Source organism: Lepidochelys olivacea (genome assembly GCF_965140295.1).
Source record: "Lepidochelys olivacea isolate rLepOli2 genome assembly, chromosome: 26".
In the NCBI taxonomy this organism is placed as follows: domain Eukaryota; kingdom Metazoa; phylum Chordata; order Testudines; family Cheloniidae; genus Lepidochelys; species Lepidochelys olivacea.
The window spans coordinates 695,242-715,701 of NC_140436.1; the positions used below are offsets into that span (position 1 = coordinate 695,242).

At 48.8% G+C, this 20,460-nt stretch overlaps 1 protein-coding gene across 1 annotated transcript in view; it reads left to right on the top strand.

Annotated features, from left to right (window-relative positions):
- The first annotated feature begins 1,636 nt into the window (after positions 1-1,636).
- Positions 1,637-20,460, top strand: part of ZMAT4 (zinc finger matrin-type 4) — a 198,704-nt gene continuing 179,880 nt past the window's right edge. Inside the window, exon 1 of the mRNA XM_084615387.1 lies at positions 1,637-2,181. The gene's annotated coding sequence lies outside the window, so the exon portion shown is untranslated. The remainder of the gene's footprint in view (positions 2,182-20,460) is intronic.

Sequence of the window (20,460 nt, forward strand, 5' to 3'; positions counted from 1 at the left end):
AGTCACCTCTGAACTGTCTCTTCAATAAGCCACGTGTGACAACCATGTGATGAAAGGGAAATAGCTGCCCCCCTCCCTCCCCATGTTCTGACTCGGCGCTACTCCCTTCACTTTGCAACACTGGGCTGGACATGCTCAGCAGGCCCTGCAGCCTCGGCAGCTTCCCCGTTAGCCAAAGTGACTGGTGAGTCCTCGGGAACCCTCAGGAAAGCTGCCTTGGGGCCTGTGCTTGGACATGCTCAGAGTGAAGGTGCATTGGGACCACAGTGTAGGAGAGCCATTAGCCTGTTCCAAAATGGTTGTGAGAAGGGGCTCTAATAGGTCAAATTCTCCCTGGGGTAAGCCGGCACACACTGGCTCTGATGCATCCCCTAAAGCCCAGTGTCTTACAGTACAATATACTTGATGCAGTGCCATTTGTAACAACGATTATTTAAACCCTCCAAATCCAGCAGATCACAGATATAATCCATTGTACGTGTCCTGTGATCTCACTACCAGGAGAGTTCATAAAACCTAACGCCATGATTTTACGTTAATTACACAATTCTGACCTGCAGGGAGACTTCGACCAAGCAGAGTTTCACCATCTGATGCCTCCTGCCACGCTGCACAAATGGGCAGATTCAGCCTAGTCCTCAGCTTGTAGCTTCAGGAAAAGGGGTTAGATGGCTAGTGTACCCCACTGGCTACTTGGCAGGCCTCCTGGGCAGAGGCTTTGGATGGCACCGGTTGAATTGTCGGCATTAATAGGACAGGCAAAGAATGGAGTGATTTCAACATGCAAAGAGGGGAGTGTGATGCACCAGGCTCCATCTGTATCCCAAATTGTACGGTAATCTCTGAGCATTTGTATTGGGAGCCTTGGGAGCCCACTTGCACCTTGTAAATAACTTGTTTCCTTTTCTTGTGCAATAAATCTTTATATCGTTTATTACAGGACTGGCTATAAGCATTGGCTTTGGTGTGAGCTCTGCAGTGCAACTGACCGGGGTGACTAGCCCTTTGGGACTGGCTGTGACCTGCATTGCTGTGATCCTGGGTGCAAGGGACCATCTGTCACAAAGGCAGGCTCCCCTGGGTAGCAAGACAGATCGGAGTACCCAAGGGGATGTCTGTGACACCAGGTTTACGCTGTTACAATGCTGAAGAGTTTACACTTGATAACTGGCTGGTGAAATCTAAGTATAGGATTCATAGCCAATTTGTGTTTTGTGCCTTGGGTCTTAAGTCTGCCCTGAGGTTGGCACTCATGCTCCTGAGTCTCTGCAGGACAGCTGACAACATGCAGCCCAGGCTTCCTTGCACATCCCTGCAGAAAGGATTAGGCTATTGTGAAGGTGCTCAGGCTGGAGAGAGGTTCTAAGAAGAGTAAAATAATTGTTTAATTCAATGCAGAGCCTGGCTGTTTTTCTGCTTCCCACATGCCAAAGCAATTAGTGTGCACTGGGCTGCTCTCCACAGATTCCCGATGGTGCGGGAGATACGTGACAACTCGGGAGGAAGGCACATGAAATGCTGTGTTTTAGGGCAAGGTTATTTCATCTACAAGGAGCAAAGCGACTTACAGCAAATTCCAATGAATGCAAACTCCTTAATGGAAGCTGGGGTGTGAAATGCAGCAACATGGTCGCAGGGCTTGACTGACCCCAGACATATGGGGACCGATGACATCCTACCTTCTCCAGACCATGGGTGCTGCATGGCCCTGCACCTCTCTGATCTCCCTGTCCTGGGCAAGGGAACATCACATGAGCACAGGTGACTCCCTGTCACAGGGGGCATGGTCCCTGTAGGAGGGTTGCAGCGACCAGCTTGTCAGGGCTGCCATCTTAGCCTGAAAGGGGATGCACCTGTGGCTGATGAATGAGCCAGCACTTGCAGCTGGGGGAAGCAGCTGAGAGGGTAATAGAGAACAAGCAGGGCCCCAGGCAGGGGGAGCCTAGCCAGCTCTCTTTGGGTTAGAGTGATAATGCTGAGCGTAGGGACAGCCAGAGAAGCGTGTCAGAAAGAAGCTGCCTGGGGCAAGGGGCTGAGCCTCAGCTGGCAAGGAGTGTTGAAAGGTCTAACTAGCTAAGCAGACACCAGGGAGGGAAGGACCTGGGAGTCTCCCTCTCCTCAGGGTCAGATGAGCACAAGTCTGTGGCAAGACCAGGACAAACCAGGGTGGAAAAGACTCAGGTGAGGCTGTTTCATGTTATTCCTTATGTCGGTTAGATTGGGGGGCTGAGGAGAGAACCCTGTGAGCTGGCACAGGTGCCGTCAGTGGGGTGGTAATCTGAGCTACGAGGACAGTGGATGTGGTAGCTGGGGGGACCTGCAGGCTGTGCACCTGGCTGTAGGTGGTGTGCTGATAGGAGTGTGTCCCCCCCACCCCTCTCTAGTTGTCTATTGGCTGTTGTTTGCTCTACTGGAGAGAGAGAGAGAGAGAGTGGAGTGGCTAATGAATGTGTGAGCCCCTAGCGGCTACAGACCAACAAGTGGGAGGTTCGCTAACAGGGAAGAGGCTGCCCCTTGTCCCACACCTGTCTGCAGAGCGTGTGATCCTTGCCTCCCTTCCCTGGTGCTACAGGGGGTTCCCCTTTGCTAATCAGGTTACCACTGTAAAAGGTTCCCTCTGTGCCCTGGTGTTTCTGGAGAGGGTTGCCTTTCCCATGGGCCTCCTCCCTACAAGCTGCTTATGGCAGAGCATGTGGGCTTGGTGCTGGGGGCAGAGGGTAGCAGAGTCAGTACGCACATTGTCTGTGGCTGTAGTGGGCATTAAATGCCCTGCTTGTATTAAGTACTAGGGCTCAGGGTGTGGTGCCCTGAGCACCCCACTCTGTCTGGAGAGGCACTCTTCTCCTCACTGTAGGAAATGTTTAGACAACGCTAATTAACTGCTCTGCCTGGCTAGAGGATAAAGGGTTTGTTTTCTCGGAGATGATTAAAAGCAACGAGTTAGTGGGGTGCCAGCTCATTAACTGACCACAGAAACCAGAAAGCCCAGGGCTGGCTGAGCTCAGAGATCCCAGCAAGAGGGCATCTTTGCAAATCTATCTACATAGTCATGACTTTCCAAGTAAGTTGTCACATTCTGTGGAACTGAGCACACGTCCATACTGTTACATTTTGGTTATCATTACCAAGGCTTTACAAATTAGCCATGTTTCTGTGTCCTGTGGATCCAAATCTGTGGTGGTGTTATCTCTGAGAACAACAAAGCTCTGGTTATGTAAAGTCTCCTTAGAGTCAGGTTGTATTTTATTCACCTTCGTATGTAACTCCGCACTTGAGTCATACAGCAGATGAGCTCTGGGCATCAGAGTGTCCTCTAATGGCCCTCAGGAAAGAATATTCCTTCCCAGCCATGTCATGGACTCGCCACTCATGCCACCCCAGCTTGATTGTGAGGAGTTGAGCTGGAAGGATAAAGTCAGTACAGAAACTGAACTGCTGTAATTGCTTAACGCACTTCACGTTGTTGTGTGCAGTGTCACTGTAGGCCTGTCAGTCCCAAGATGTTAGAGGGACAAGGTGGGTGAGGTAATATCTCTTATTGGACCAATTCTCACTGACAGACGTTCTTCCAGTAGAAGGTATTACCTCACCCGCCTTGTCTCTCTACCACTTCACAGCAAAGGGTCAGTCTGAGTTGTCAGAGCACCAGCCCTGGCTGCCACCTACGCTGGGGGAACTCCGCAGCAGTCGGACGGGATTTATACTGGTGTAATGAAGAGCAGAGCACAGGTCCGAGTGGCTCCACGGTATAATGCAGAGTGCTAGCATTGTGATTTACATTGCAGTAGCAGCTTGCAGGCCCGCTTTGTGCTGGGTGCTGCACAGACCAAGTAAAAGACAGTACCTGCCCCACAGAGCTCGGTCTAAGCATGGAGCAGCCAGGCACGGAGGAGATTACGTTGCCCACAGTGCAGTAACTAGGGATTCACGGTGGGTGGAACTCACCTCTGCAGAGGAGCCAGTATGACCTGGCTGAGGCACTGCTGAATTCCCACTGAAGGCCGCAGGCCCATCCCATCAGCCTTGTGCTGTCGGGTGAATCTCGTTCGGTATCACAAGGCCTATTTTCAGTAATAAGCCCTCCACTTTCTCCTTAGGGCAAGGGCTTCTTGTTTAGAAAATGGAACCGTGAGTTAGACATTTGTATAGATCCGAGGCTTCTCTATGCTGCCTGCGATTTGCACATCAATGCAGTCTCTCTGGCAGGGTGAATTCAGAAAAGCCCCATTTGCACTTGAATATCCAGTTAACCTATGGGTGGGCAGTTGATGTCTCAATCAATTTCCAAGGCTCACCACTACAAGTACTGAAGTGTGTGTGTGAGAGAGAGGTGCTGTGCATAAAAGAAGAAATTGCACAGGGTGGAATGTGTTGGAATTAGCACGTTGGAAAAAGCACACTCTTCTGGAATGTGCAAACATCCCGCTTGCATATAAGGTAATTAACCCTATTTATGTTCCTGAGATTGAGTCTAAACCCAGCCTCGGAAAGCAGCTCACTCACATTTAAGACTTTATAATCATTATGCTAACATATTTCTTTTGAAAACATTTTCAGTTTTTTAAACAGTTCGAATATTTATAAAATATGGCATCAGTTACTACATATTTCTTAATTCTCGCTGATTATACAGCCTCTAATTATGCTTAATGCTGCCATGATATACAAATAAGAGGCTTAAGAAAAGCTCTATGATTTGTCTGTGTGGTGTTCTTTTCAAGTAGTAGATTGCTGCAGTCTCTCTCCTGGAAGAGAATTAGTTTAGTTAGGCTGCCTAAACGACAGAACTCCATGTGCTCTCCTCAGTCCAGCCAGCACCTCACCAACCATGTTGGACAAGGCTAACAATTTATGACAGGTAACATTCAGCTTCATGTTATTTGGACTTCAAATGGTGTGTTTTCAGCCAGCTTTATGCGATCATTTAAAGACAGAGAAACGTTTTCTTGGATCCTTCTTACCAACTGTAAAACAGTGATTGTTGGAATAATTGAACTCCTGTGGTTGATCACTAATAAAAGTAACACAGTCTTACACTATAAATGGCAGTACTGTTGTATTCTAGGCCCTGTGACATTCATTTGCACTCGGTTAGCATCTCATAATGATGATGATCGGCTCCATTAGGGAGTCCAGATTGGGGCCCACAAATATCTAGAATTTGACAAACGAAAATCAGAGAGGGGAGTGGTGTAGGGAAATTTTCTGTTGTCTTAAGTCAAAACGATGAAATCCCAGCCCTCCCAAGCCATCTATCATAAGTGATAAGAGTCCTGTTCGAATTAGACAGGATATTAAAAGTTGGCTGATGCGGACTGTGCCCTTAGGAAAACAAAAATTACTTGGCTTGGAATGTCTTGGCTTTTCTGTTACAATTTCCCTGACTATTTAAGTCTTATTGTTTGTATAGAATTCCCTGTTTGCCAATCTGCTTACTACAGACTAGACAGCCCCCCCCGGCTCCTCTGAGTTACAGCAGCCTGTTGAGCAAACTCATCTCTGGTACTGTAGAGACTCGCGGGGGGCCTAGGGAGGTGGAGGGTAAAGTATAGGCTAAACCTGCTGCTAGCAAGAGTTGAGCTGAAAGGATTCTCACCAGCGGGGGAAACCATGCAAAATCCACTCTCCTCCGATCTGCTAGAGCAAATGGCAGCTGCCCTTTCCCAATAGGTTGAAAGAGTTTTTTCAGAAAGCCTTGGCAGTGCTGGGAATCCCTTCCTACAGGGCTCCCTCACACAGCTCCCCAGGGAGCAGCTTATTTCAAAAAGGTTGCCAGAGGTTTCAAAGTGAGGGCCCAATCCTGCTGAAGCTGCGTGTAGCGCTCCAGGCTGACTCCAGCGAGAGCAGGCACAGGCTGTAGGCCTAAGAGCATGGTGCCGATGGATCCCTGCATCCTGGAATTCAGTGGGACTTTGTATGGGTGCAGGGGCCTGTCTCCTTGTAGGACTGAATGCTTAGTTTACAGCTGAGACTTTTGGCCCCAGCCCAGGGAGTAGCATGAAAAGGAAGCTCCAAAAGGAGCAGAGGCCCCTAACCTGCAGAGGGAAGAGAATTTAACAGAAACAGGTTAACAGCCCCCCAAACGCCTACCCTAAAGTTAATTTCCCTTTCTTTCTGCCAAGGGAATGGGAGGAGAGTGGGAGAGGCAGTGGGTTGGGCACCTCATTCACTGTACGTTACCTGCTGAGTGCTCTGGACAAATTTCAAATTGTTCTTTGCAAACCTGGGAAATGAATTCCGCTCTGATTAGCGGCCACCTGCCCTGTGCCAAAGTCAGCAGGGAGCTTACAGCAGGGCCGTGTTGCTGCAGGAGGAAGGAGCTGCAAGAGCTTTATTTTCTCTAGTCTCTCCAGAAAACCTGGACATATATTTGCAGCTTGGGTGACAGCAATGTTTTTCTTTCTCTCCTACCGCCAAAGAACACTTTGGACTCAGCCCAAGGCCAATGTTGTTGCTCCAGACAACAGCCAATAGCCAGCCAAATCCCCTCATCCTTCATGGGGTGGGACCCTGGCAGTGACAGCGGGGCCTGACAGGAGTTTCACCTGTCTGCCATTAGCTGGAGCTGGCAAGCTAATCTGCTCAATGGCTCAGCGTTTGAGAGGAAGCGACTCTCTCGCTTCTCGCGACCTGAGGGGGGAAAAGCTGACAGCGCTAAGGTTATAGACGACCTCCAAGCCCTGCCAAAAAGGCACGGTTCCTGCATGCGGCTCTGCTGCAGAGTCCTTGGGGAAAGGCAGCATTTGCCAGCTATTAACTCGCCTTTCCTGAAGGTAAAGCACTGTTCTTCCCTAGGGAGGCAGGACAGCCTGGAGGAAGGCGCTGGCCAGTGACTCAGGAGCTGTGGGTTAACTCCTGGCATGGCTGGGCCAGACCTTTCAAAAGAAACCCATGTTGGTGCCAAGGTCTCATGAAACCCTGGCCCCTGCTATTTCCTCACTGCAGCTCCCTGTGTATCAAACCATCCTGTGTCCAGTTAGACTGAGCTCTCTGGGCTAGGGACTCTCTCTCACTGCAGGTGGGATCGGTGCTCAGCACACCAGGGCCCTGAGCTGAGCTGAGGGGTCTGTTTTGACTAATAGTGATCCATGTTGCGCCATTATGGTGAGGGACTTAGAGGAACAGCTTGAGGGGAACAGAAACCTCTTCCCCAAACAAACCCAGGGATGCACTGTCCTCATGGGGGCTGTGCCAGGGCCCAATCCTGCTCCCATTGAAACCATTCTGTGAAACCTCCCTCAGGCCAGTCCCTGTTGAGGTCCAAGGAGGTGGGAGGGTGCTCTGCAGTTCCTAGGATCAGCCCAACTGTGTGACCCAGGGGAAGTGGCAGCACAGAGGGGGACAAGAAACTTGCACAGATCAGGAAAACAAACCTTTACCGCTTACAAACACCTCTGTTGGAGTCCCCCCTTCACCACCAGTGACGAACTCCTTCTGAGACCGCCCAAGGAGACACAGTGTGCAAGGAAAGTCTGCCGTAATAATTCTGCTAACTATGCCCATAAATTATACTAAACAATTCCCCTGTGGCCTCAGAAACCAGCTTGTTTCTCAAACTGGGGGGAGCAAGTCATTCTTTAATCAAATATTGAACACAAGTCTGGCCAGGTCCCCAGCAGGCATGGCTGGAGCATAGAGGATATTGCTGGCACCAGGAGAGCTCACACTGGGTCACATTTGCAGTGGGTACCTATGGCGGGATCTCCTTTGATGACAATGGAGTTACGCCAATTTATACCAGTGGTGACTGTGGCCCCGTGGCTCTGTGCTCCTGGACCCTCGTTGCTTGTTAGAGGATTACATGGTGCTGTCTTGCAGTGTGATTCAAAAGCACTTTGGATTTTAAAGAAATCAAATACTAGAGCTGGGCAAAAATTTTCACAAAGACAAAAATTTGAAAATTTTTGAAGAAACCCTTTTGTTTTGCAGCCCACTTGTAGAATAGGTCAAACTTTTCAAAGAAACATTTGTTCTAAATCTTTTTTCTGCCCTTTTTGACCTAAAGTTGGGTGCAGCACAGCAACCAGCGGCTGAGCAAATAGCTTTCATTAGCTGGTTCTTCTGTCCCCTGGGGCCCGTCTACACTACCATGGCAGCGCTTTCACGCGGCTTGTGTCGTGGCGGGAGAGCACTGGGCGAGCGCTCTCCCGGGGCTCTAAAAAAACCCACCTCCACGAGGGGCGCAGCTCCCAGCACTGGGGCACGGTCTACACTGGTGCTTTACCGCGCTGAAACTTGCTGCGCTCAAGGGGGTGTTTTTTCACACTCCTGAGTGAGACCGCTGTAAAGTGCCAGTGTAGACAAGCCCTTAGTAAGACAGCTAGGGCAGTCAGTGAGTAGGCACTTCCAGATGCGTCCTTGCTACGGGAACTCTGCTAGCTCTCAATCCATGGCTGAGAGGGCAGAGTAGGGCAGTTGATGCAATGAGGTTATGATGATCCAGTGCCCAGTATAAGCCAAAACACAGGAACTGTCATCTTATGAGTTTTGAAAGTGCTAAATGCATCATGCCCGTGTGGTAATGATGACAAATGTTCAACAATGGAGAGGGCTGCCTTTGTCCCGGCATAGCGGGACCTCGATCCCCAGACTGCGTCCCTTGGGTGCTGCCACAATCCCAGTAATTACACTGATAGTCACAGCTGGGCATGCGGTCAGAATGTTTCTCAAACAAAGAGCAGCTTGTCCACCCAAACAAACATTGCGTGGAGAGCTGCTTAATTCGATTGAGACCTTCCATTTTTTCCAATGGAAAAAAGAGAACCAAAACATTTTTGGCTCTGTTTTTATCCCCTCCCTGCTCCTTTTCCCCCCTTTCCCAGTGAACAGAATGGGGTGGTGGAGGAGAGGGGGACAGAAAAGGGAAAAAACAAAAGCAAAAAAAAGAAAACTGGAAACAAAGATTCTATTTGAGTTTTTTGAAAAAAATTCAGTTGCTCAATGCAATTGAAGTGAGAACACGTGGCATTTCTTAGTAATAGACACGCCTCATTCAGGAAAGGTGCCTGATACCTGAACGGAGCGTGGCAGCTTTGTGTGGGTTTGTGCTTGGGGCATCCGCTGGTGAGGGGCAGTAGTGACTGAATTTATTGGCCAGGGCTCTTTTAGAAAAGCTTTCCCTCTAGCCTGAGTAGGTGGGGCCTGATCCTGGGAGGATGCTGAGCACCTTGCAGCTCTGGCCCAGTCTGTATCAGCGCTGCCCTCTCTGGAGCGTTTCTTGCTTTCCCAGAGAAGAAGCCAGGCTTTAGACAAGGAGCATGTGTCAGCTGAGCGTTTACAGTGATTTCAGCCTGATTACACAGGTTGGATTAGGTGCACTGGCGATGGCATGGGGAGTTGGAATGATTGGGCGAGACGGGGCATCTGGCCGAGGACTCTGCCCTTGCAGCTCCATGAATGAACTAGATTTTTCTGCACGTTTCACCCACGAAGGTTTCAGGTGTGAACCTGGTGGCTGTATGACACCCACCTTTCTGCTGAGGTAGCCTCTAAAGTGAGACCCAGCGTCTCCTTCCTCTTCTCTTGCCCCTGCTCACATCGTGAGTGCCTTGTGCACGTGAACAGCAGTGCGAGGGTTAAGAGACAAAGCCTGAGCGAAGCAGGGAAATTTCCCTGCATAATGGAACTCCCTTGCACTGGGTAAGCAGCGACACAGCTCCCCTTGTTACGCTTGACAGCTGTGCAACAATAGACAATGAGTCAAAGTTGGGAGCCAGAAAATAGCTAAGAAAGATGTGGCTGAGAATTAGCTGCCTTGGCCGGGAGAGTGGCGCTCTCCTATAACCGCGCATTGTTCTCCGGGATATAAATCTCAATTGAAATATGAACACCAAGACATCTAAAACTTTTCTAACTAGAATGTGCACCAATAAAAACAGCCTCCTATTTATCAGCTTCACACTGAGGCACCAAGCTGAAATCCCATGCTCCGAGCCCAGGGTAAGAGGCTCACTGACAAATGGACCCTGCAATCTGGGCCAAGTAGAGCTAGGAAAAGCAGCTGATGCAGCCCACTCAGCAGAGAGCATTCAGGGCACTGGCTGCGTCAGCCAGCATGTGTTTGTCCCAAAGGGGGCCTGGTGAGGGGGAGACCAAGGCTTCGACGTGGGCGTCTGGAAGAACAGGGCGTTACGGACAGTGTCCTTGATTGTGAGGTTCTGAATCAATGTCATCACTGACCTGTTGTGTGGGCCGGAAACCAAACTTCGGAGATAAAAATGGTCTCGTCATTGAAATAGTAGACTGGGGCGAGGCAGGCTGGATTCCCCTGTGGCCTGAGTGACCTGGGGCAAGTCACTAGATAGCTGTGCCTCAGTTCTGTCTCTGCAACTGGGAAAGTCGCCCTAGCGCTTCCTTTCTCTCGCCCCTCTGCCTGGTCAGTCTACTCGGATTCAGGGCCAGCTCCAGTGGTTTTCCTGCCCCAAGCGGCAAACAAAACAAAACCAAAAACCTTGCCGCCGAACACAGAGGCCGAGTGATGGCGCGGTCACCGAATTGCTGCCGGCGACTGAAGAAGAGTCGCATTCCCACCGCCAAGCGTGAAACGCGCTGTGATGGAGCGGCCGACGAATTCCTGCCGCCGCCAAGGGCGGATTGCCGCCCCAGAGCCCGACTTCCTGCCGTCCCTTTCCATTTGCTGCCCCAGGCACCTGCTTGGTTCGCTGGCGCCTGGAGCTGGCCCTGCTCAGATTGTCACTCTTTGGGGCAGAGACTCTGTGTGTGTGTTTTGGCTGGGAGAGGGAAGCCCTCCTGTATTAGCTTTGTTCTCTTGGTCAGTGAAATATAAGCCCCAAAAACTAAATAATGTTTTATAAATATCCCTCTGAAAAGCTTTTCTTCCTCCATTTGGCTGGGGGAAGAGACCCTTAATTTTGTCCCAAGAGGAGCAGAGGGAGTTTCCTGTAACTTGGGTCTCTCACGCAGCTCTGGGTGAATAATCCAGAACAAACTGTCTGAGTGAATTTCACCTCTTGTTTTGTTCCTGGGCAGAAAGTGAAATTCCCAAACACATCCGTCCTCCAAAATGATTTGTGAATATTTTCAGGGAACATTTCTTGGTCTCTAGATCATTTGCACGTGGCTCATTGTGGATGTTCCCAGTTGACAATTGGGAATTCACTAGGTGCTATTGTTTGTTCGTGATCGGATTGCTGACATCACTCACCAGCACACCTAGTCATGTGGCTTTGCCTGTGGAATATTTGCTTGTAAAATTTTGCGTTCACTTTCTGCAGTTATTCCCATGTTTGAGTTTGAACTGTGCTTTCACTCTAATCAGACTCAAGCCTGCAAATGTTCAGTGGAGGCAAATGCGAGAGGGTCGCTGTGGGGGAACTGGCTTTTTTTATGTGAATAAATATTCACAAACCGCTTTTCCCTCGGCTCCACTCACAATGGTGACAATATGCAGGTTGGTAATTGATTTAATAGTTTTCAGAGTAACAGCCGTGTTCGTCTGTATTCGCAAAAAGAAAAGGAGTACTTGTGGCACCTTAGAGACTAACCAATTTATTTGAGCATGAGCTTTCGTGAGCTACAGCTCACTTCATCGGATGCATACCGTGGAAACTGCAGCAGACTTTATATACACACAGAGAACATGAAACAATACCTCCTCCCACCCCACTGTCCTGCTGGTAATAGCTTATCTAAAGTGATCATCAGGTTGGGCCATTTCCAGCACAAATCCAGGTTTTCTCACCCTCCACCCCCCCACACAAATTCACTCTCCTGCTGGTGATAGCCCATCCAAAGTGACAACTCTCTACACAATGTGCATGACAATCAAGTTGGGCCATTTCCTGCGCAAATCCAGGTTCTCTCACCCCCCTCCCAAAAACCACACACACAAACTCACTCTCCTGCTGGTAATAGCTCATCCAAAGTGACCATTCTCCCTACAATGTGCATGATAATCAAGGTGGGCCATTACCAGCAGGACAGTGGGGTGGGAGGAGGCACTGCCTCACACTCTCTGCGCGCACACAGTCTGCTGCAGTTTCCATGGTATGCATCCGATGAAGTGAGCTGCAGCCCACGAAAGCCCATGCCCAAACAAACTGGCCAGTCCCCAAGGTGCCACAAGCACTCCCCCTCTCCCTGCGAATACAGACCAACATGGCTGTTACTCTGAAACCTCTAATTATCCTGTTCACTTTGCTCCTTGGGTTTGCCTAGGTCCCCTGATCTGCCCCTTGATCACATTGTTTATGTTCTTTAAAGTCCTTTGCTAGCTCCTCTGACTGCCTCGCACATCTGGGAGGGCATTCTCTCTTACTGGTGTGCGTTTCTCTCCTTCTCCTGCATGATTTTCCCAGACATTGAGATTCCAATTGTGATCCCTTTGGCTGGGTCTTATTTTGTTCCTATCTGGCTTCCTAAGCTCTAAATTATTAGGATAAGTATTTGTACTAAGCCATTATTTAGTGCTTTTCATCCATAGAGTTCCAGGAGCATTAGAAAGGGGGAATGAACATTAAAAGACCTGGTGGATAACCAGCTGAACGTGAGCTCCCAGTGTGATGCTGTGCCTGAGAGGGCCAAGGTGATCTTTTGGATGTATAAGGAGTGGTATGTTGAGTAGGAGTAAGGCGGTGTTGATATTCCCGGTTTGTATGGCAATGGAGAGACTGTTAGAATACTTTTCAGAGTAACAGCCGTGCTAGTCTGCATTCGCAAAAAGAAAAGGAGCACCCGTGGCACCCCAGAGACCAACCAATTCACCTGAGCATGAGCTCATTTAATAGTGGCATCTAAACGAGTACAACTGGCATGATTTTCACAGGCTCTGGAATCTGAGAGCCTTGCTTGGCTGCTTGAAAGCTGCTGGCTATTTCCAGAGCCCTCTCCCCTCTTTAAGATGAGGCAGTAGGTGGGTGTTCTTTGTCTATAATCAACCTCTCCCACTTCGGGCTTCTCCTGAGCAACTTCCTAATGTACATTCAGCTCCTGCTGTGCATGTTCAATGGCCATCGAGATACTTCTGGAAAGGCTATGGGCAACTCCTGCTCATAAAGCCAGTTAAAGAAATGACTTTCACCAGCTAATTGAGATTTCTGCTTCTCCAGACAGAACGATTTCCCTTTGAACACAGTTCATTTGTAGACCTGATGGTCCCTCCCTCTAATTGATTAGCATCTAATAATACATGGACTGTTTTCTCAAAGTAAAACTGACTTAATGGCAGGGTACTTGAGTCACTTTTATGCAAGTATTAAATTGCAGTCTAGAAGCCAAATCCTCTGCTATTACAAAACAGAATTAAGAGCAGGGCAGACAGCGGCAGGTAAATTACGATCAAGAACCATTGTTTGCCTGCAGATATTAGTTTCTTCAGCTCAGTCCTAGAAAAGCACTGCTGTGCCTTCCAGAGCTATGTACAAATTTAATCTGCTCCTAGTTCTAGCTTTAGGACGGGGCCCGAGACGGACTCTGTGCAGATCATCTTACCTTGCTCATGAATAGGAATAGCTACTCCAGCAGTGCACCTGTCCTTGGAAAAAGGTCCTGGAAGAAGCCAGTGGAGCTACATAAAACCAACCCCAATGCAGTTGCTGAGCTAGACAACTGGGCCTTTCTTCCTAGCTTACAGAGATCTCTCCACTCTCCCTCCTTGTGAGGGGTCCCTCCTTTCTCTGCTTCATCCACCCGCACAGAAGAGATGCATCTGATGTGCACTATTGTCAGAGTTGAGGAAGGAAGAGATAAGATGCCATGTGTTAATGGATTGTGCATCCTAGGGAGACTCCTGTGCTCTTTGCACTCCGAGCTCCTCGCTCAGTGTCCTGGTCCCACATTCGACTCTGCAGGAATCATCTTGCCAAGAATGCAGAGAGGAGCAAGGTGGGTTGGGAGCCAGTGTGGAGTCACAGATTTTCTGAAAAAAGAAAAGGAGGACTTGTGGCACCTTAGAGACTAACCAATTTATTAGAGCATAAGCTTTCGTGAGCTACAGCTCACTTCCTCAGATGCATATCGTGGAATATCGTGGCATATCGTGGAATTCCCACATGGGAATAACATGGCCCATAATATGCAAGATCTTTGGAGAAGGGACCTTGTCTTCCTACCTGTTTGCAAAGTCCCCTGCCCACCTGTGGGGCTTTGTGAATGACAGTGAGCAGTGGAGGGGTCTACTGAGACAAATGAAGTTGTGATTGCTGGCAGCTCTGCATGGGCTGGGTCAGTGCACTGGGAGAGGGAATAATTGATCTTCAGTTATCTATAAATTATCAAGTTGGGTGCTGTGCCCTTTGGTAACCTGGCCCTAAGTGTCCCAATGGGCACTGAGCGCTTTTGAAAATGTTCCTGTGTTACCAACATATACCACTGGGTGGCACATTTTGCACAAAAACAGTCTTTAATTGAGGACCTGTGCAGTCAGTGTGCTAGGAAATGGTTCTCCAGAATAATGTTCCTTGACAAATGTACCATAATTTTATATGGATTGTTTTGTTAATGTTTCAGTAATGATGTTTGTGTTGCAACAACTTCAAGGGTGGTCTTGTGCTTTTTATTTTAAGGATGTTATTAATATTGTAACCATGGCCTTGTTGATCCTGGTCCATCCAAACTCATGGGGTTAAAACTTCCCAAGCTAAGCCAAAGGAGATGCCCCGATTATCACGGGGGAGAATGTTGGAGTGGATACCTGCGGTCTGGATGCTTCTAAAATTGCTCTTTCCTCAACTCCGGGCCCTTTTTACAATCATCTCTCTCTCTTGACTGACTTTGTAGGATTGAATTGCTTTAAACATTGGATTGTTTTAAATAAGTCAGAAGGCTGGAAGCAGCTTTTGTATTCCTAGATGGTACAGGTTGAGAATACGCGTTGCTTTGGTGAGAATATGCCATCTGATTTGCTCATGTTTCCCATTGAGCGGTGGTAGGCGAAGCACTCAAAAGCTTCCATTTCAGTCCAATTACAGGGGAATCTCTTCATTGTGTAGCCAATCTGGAGTACACAAGCTGGTTCATTATTTGTTTCTCTAATTGTTTGCTGCTTTTAGAGTTCTTTTAAAGATGAAAAGGTAAAAGCTGGTCCCCAGAAAATTCAGAAATTGACGAGTTTCTGGGCTGTGAGACATGGAGATGAGATGACTCTTTCTGATTCATAATTTGCAGACTAATGAACTAATTAAGAAGGAGCAAAAAATAAAAGCTTTGCTTTTTCCTTTAGCATCTTAAAATCTACGTCAGTTAATTTTTGCTTTGTGGCTGTGAACACTAATTGCATTGTAAATGGAGACCTCCCTGTCAGCCAGTCAGAACCTTCAGTGAAGTAAACAAGGATTGGTTGCATATAAAGTGCCTTCCTCAGGAAGTATCTGAAACTTGGAGATGCCTTTAAGGCACAAATACCCCCAGGGAATGTACATTCAACAGATGGTAGGAAAAGGTGAGATTTCTGTTGTCTTGCCTGGAAGTTTGATCAAGATGACTCATGGCGGCAGCAGCAGCAGGATAAGCAGAGGGACACAAGAGAGCAAGGTCAAACCACCTCGACCCACCTTGATCAGCATCCTTTTCAGGGGCCATAGGAATGAGGTTGTAGATGCATCTGTTCTGTGCTGGTTCTGCCATCCAGGGCAAGAGGCAGCCCCCTGTGGCACCAGCAACAGGTAACAAGCCATTCAGTCACTACATGTGGCCATAGGCAGGCCCCTGTAGGGCAGTCAAGCCCACAGAGCTGGCCCCACACCAAACTTCCCCAGATGTAAACTTACAGAGAGAAGGGCTGAGGGGAAAGCCTGAAGCTGGAATTTTAGGGCAAGTTTTAATTAGATAAAATGGTAAACCCCATGGAAAGTTCCTTTTTTTTTTTTTTTTTTTTTTTTTTTACTATAATGTCTGTACGAGGGTCTGCTCTGCAGTCGGTACTTCGCTACCTCTTATGCAGTGGAGAGACGCCTCATGCCATCCCTTCTCCTAGGGCCTCGTGGTTATTTGCTTAGCAGAGAGAAGGGCCTTGCTCACGTATATGGACGCACCGAGGTTATTGTCGTTTATCGTTTTACGGCTCTTGAGTGCTTGAGGTACCTCCTGTCACGGAGTCCCTGGGCGATGCTCTGGAACTGCTCCCTAAGAAGCCAGGCAGGACTCTGGTGAAGTCTCCTCTTTGTGAGCAGACTGTCTGCAGGAAAAAAAGCTCACACAGCTTCCACCTTCCTGGGTCTGACCTCGGAGCATTCAGCATCCTCTACCCCTCCGGGCGCTTTCCACAGCGAGTCCGCCCAGGCAGGGTCCTGGGGCAGCCAGAGGGTCCTGCACCCCAACTCCGCAGTCAAATGGGACTCTCAGCCAGCCAGTAAAACAGAGGTTTATTAGACGACAGGAACATGGTCTAAAACAGAGCTTGTAGGTGCAGAGAACAGGACCCCTCAGCCGGGTCCATTTTGGGGGGCAGTGAGCTAGACAACCACATCTGCACTTCACTTCTCGTCCCCAGCCCCAAACTGAAACTCTCTCCAGCCCCCCCTCCTCTGGGCTTTGTCCCTTTCCCCGGGCCAGGAGGTCGCTGGATTCCTTTGTTCTCCAACCCTTTAGCTCTCACCTTGCAGGGGGGAAGGGCCAGGCCATCCGTTGCCAGGAAACAGGGTGTTGGCCATTCTCTGTGTCCAGACCCCTGCACACACCTACCCTCTAGGGCTCTGCAACGATCATACACCCTTACCCCACCCCCTAGATACTTAAGAACTGCATAGGGAAACTGAGGCACCCCCCAATATTCAGAGAAAACATTAAGAACAGTCCTGCTTCAACACACACACACAGAGTCCCTGCCCTGGAGACCTTGTGCCCTACAGGCCTAGCCACCAGGGAAGTACTACCACGGCTGCGATAGGCACTACAGATACTCAACTGGCCTGGCCAATCGAGGGCTAGGTGAGGTGCTATCTCTCACAAGGCAAGTGAGAGCTCCAACAACTCTCCAGGAAAGTTCCTGGCCTGATTCTGCTCACACCTTACACTAATGTTAGTGCTGCAGTTCACTGTTGATGGTGGGTCACTCCTGCTGTACACTGGTCTCACTGAGGAGAGAATCAGGCCCTTTCTCTTAATTCTGACCTAGTCACAGCACCCGCTTTGGGGCTGTGTACGCTTTGTCTAAAGTCTTACATTGCTGTAGCTTTAAGCTGACGTTCTTTGCTAACTACTTCCCCAGAGACTGGTTCCCAGCATCTCTGAGTACTTCCCTTCTGATTTCAAGGTGGTTTGAAATGGTATCCGAGGCCTTGCCTTGGTTGGGCGCATGGCTTGCTGGAGGCTTCAAGGGCTTTAATCTTGCAGATGGGCAGGCTGGCCGAAGGCGCTTTGCGTATTGGCGCCTAACTGACAGTGCAGCTAAAATGCCCTGCCCCGTGCTCTAGGAGACTTTGCATGGCTGGGAGGCTTCTAGGAACAGGGACCTGCCTTTGTGTCTGCTAACTGCCTAGCTGCGCTGGGTGCGCTGTAGATAAAAGTTGCCAAGATGTTTCTGTAATGTTGAGGTGGCATGGCAGCGCAGCATGCCTGAGAAGGGTTGGGATGCTGTTGAGAAGGCGACATTCAGCACCTCTTGGGCGGATAGCCTGATGCTGTTCTATTTGTAACTTGCCTGGACTAACGTATACAGTCATTAAAGAATACCCTGATCATTGGCTGTAAATGAATTCCCAGGTCAGTGTTACCCTGGAATACCCCATCCGTCTCCTTGCAGAGAGTGCCTTGAGCCACCTCCTTGTGTTTCTATCCTGCAGCCATGCCAACTCGTGGATTGGTTTGCTTAATGATTTAGAAGTTCCCAGGGAGGCTTCCAAGGGAACGGTGTGTAGCAGCTGCAATTATCCAGCAAGCAACATTCCATTTTATGGTTTCAATTCTACTTAGAAGTGTAAGGAGGAAACTGGTACCATCTATTTGAGTCTACAGGTTTCTCCTTCATAAAGTTACTGTGACACTGGCAGAGCAGGTGCCAGCTTATGCCAAGGTCCCTGTGGCTCAGTGGAACACTGACAAATACATGGCTGGAATCCGTCTGGCTCACCTGGGTGTTACTATTGTTAAAATAGGGATTAGCGTTATAAGAATGTGCTTAGTGTTTGTTGAATGCTTGTGAGTTGCTGCTGGCATTGATCTCACTTATAACGTCTCTATCTCCATTATAAGAGAATACTTGAGCGTCCGTGTTGTGAGCCTCTAACTAAGTAAATCCCCAGACAGGAGATATATATTAACCAGCAGGAAATGCTGCTCTCCAGCAGAGCATACATCCTGCCCCACAAGGAAGGCCCATCGACACCAGACAGAGTAGAAGGTTAAAGGGGACAAAAGATTTTGCTTACTGCCCCCTCCCCCACCCACTTTTCCTGATGAATTCCTCTTGTCAGCTGTGTTAGCAGCTCAGAGCATGGGGGGAAAGGGAATAAAACCCCTAACAAGAAGAAACTGGATCTTTATGCTGCTTGGGCTCTGGGGAGCAAGGATTACCAGGCATAAGCAAAAGATCCCCAGTGTATACCCTGGGTTTGCCCTAAAGGATGTATATTATAGAAGCATCTGTTACTTTTGAAATTGGAACGTGTGTGTGTGCGCGTGCATATATTCTATATAAAACTGTGTGTTTACCTGCTTTAACTTTTTAAATAACACTCTGGTTGTATTCGGTGTGAGCTCTAAAGGGTAAGTGACTGACCCTTTGGGACTGGGAGTGACCTGAATATTGCTGTGATCCATGGTGCCTGGGAACATCTGTTACAGAGGCAGGCTCCCTGTGAGGAATACCCCATATCTGACTCCATGTTAAGGCTGTTACTGGCTGGTGAAATCTAAGTACAGAACCCACAGCCAGTGTGGGGTTTGTGCCCGGGTTCCTTGCAGTCTGCCCTGAGGTTGGTCCTTGTGCTCTTGAGCCGCTGCAGGACAGCTCAGTTCTGATCAGTAGTTGTGACATGTGTTCTAGATTGGAATGGGGTTTTGATGCCTAACTAGGCTATTTCCTCAAATATCCTCAGTGGTTATTGCTGAATGTGCTGATCTCCAAGGGCCCTTCAGTGCCCACAAGGGAGTTGGGAGTGGGCTCCTGCCAGACCCAGGTATTTCCCCGTGTCCTGAGAGGGACTGGCAGGATAATTAGGGTGTGATTCAGGCAAGGGGCTGTTTGTGTTGCTTCATTTTCTGATGGTGGTGCTCTGATCTGCATAGCTAAAAGCCACCTAACTGAGTGAAAGCAGCAGCTGGAATTGAAGCCTGCTCATTCTCTCTCCACCTGAGATGCTGACGTGACCCTGCTGGTGAAGACCTGCAACGGGCAGCGCACGAAGCAAGGAGCTGGTCACAAATTACTTCTATGTAATTCCTGGGCCCCTTCTGATGCTCAGTGTTCTCTCAGCTGCTCTCATTGTCCAGCCTGTAAGGATAAAGTTGACTCAGTACATTTGTGCTCAAAGCTCTGTGTCTGACCATGGGGGAGGGCCCCTGTCAGTTCAGACTCCTGTGCATTTCAGAGAATTGTGCAGACACATAACTGGGGCCGGCTGCAGGGCCCTTTGCATCATAATTCAAAGCCAGCTTGCCTGAGGTTCTTCCCAGAGCAGCAATGCCCTTTCTCAGGCCCATGGGGCAGCCTGAGCGACAGCTAGTTGGAGAAAAAGCAAGACTCCTAATAAAATATAGGAAGATCTAATTACCCATGAGGAAGGCTGGCTCCTGAGGTGGGCTGTGATCTTGATTATCAGTTGGCTCCAATGCACTGTTTCCATTTACCCTGTCTCTGATATAAATGAGTTCTTAACCTGCTTTCTGCAAAAGAAGAAATTATCCTACCCACATTCATTTAAGTATTGCTTAATGACAGTCTAAATTAGCAACCTGATCCATGGCATCCTAATGCTGAAGTTACGAGTCTAATTCGGAAGGGAGTACATTCCCTGTGACCCATCCTGGTTTTGGGTATTTTAATGGCAAGCCTCGTTCCCCAAACACGATCCTTTCAAAGTTCCCTTCTCATCTGGGTCATGTTGCTCTACTTTGCAGGTGGCTCAGTACAGAACCTGCATTTTTTTTGTCACAGCTGAAGTGTCTTTGAAATCTGCCTTTGCATCAAACATGGAAGGTAATGAGGAGACTTTAAAGAGCTGCTGACGCCTCGTGGAAAACAGAAAAACATTCTGTTCAGGAACACTTCTGCCTGGCTGTCTTACTGCTCATGTTCAGTTGCAAGGGGCACTATAAATATACAGAGTTAAACATCAAAATGAGAAACCTTGGAAACCAAATGGGAGTTGAGCTGTTTGTTCACCGTGGAGCAGCTGGGGAACGGTAGTTTGTCTGCTGGTATCTCCGTTCTATGGCTACTGTGATTTGCACTAGTACCTGAGTCGGTAGCTGTGTACTGCTGGGCAGTGCTACTGAAGGGGGATCATGCTGCATTTAATTACCTTTCCTGGGGCCACTTATTAGCTCTTAAAAATAGTTATGGCA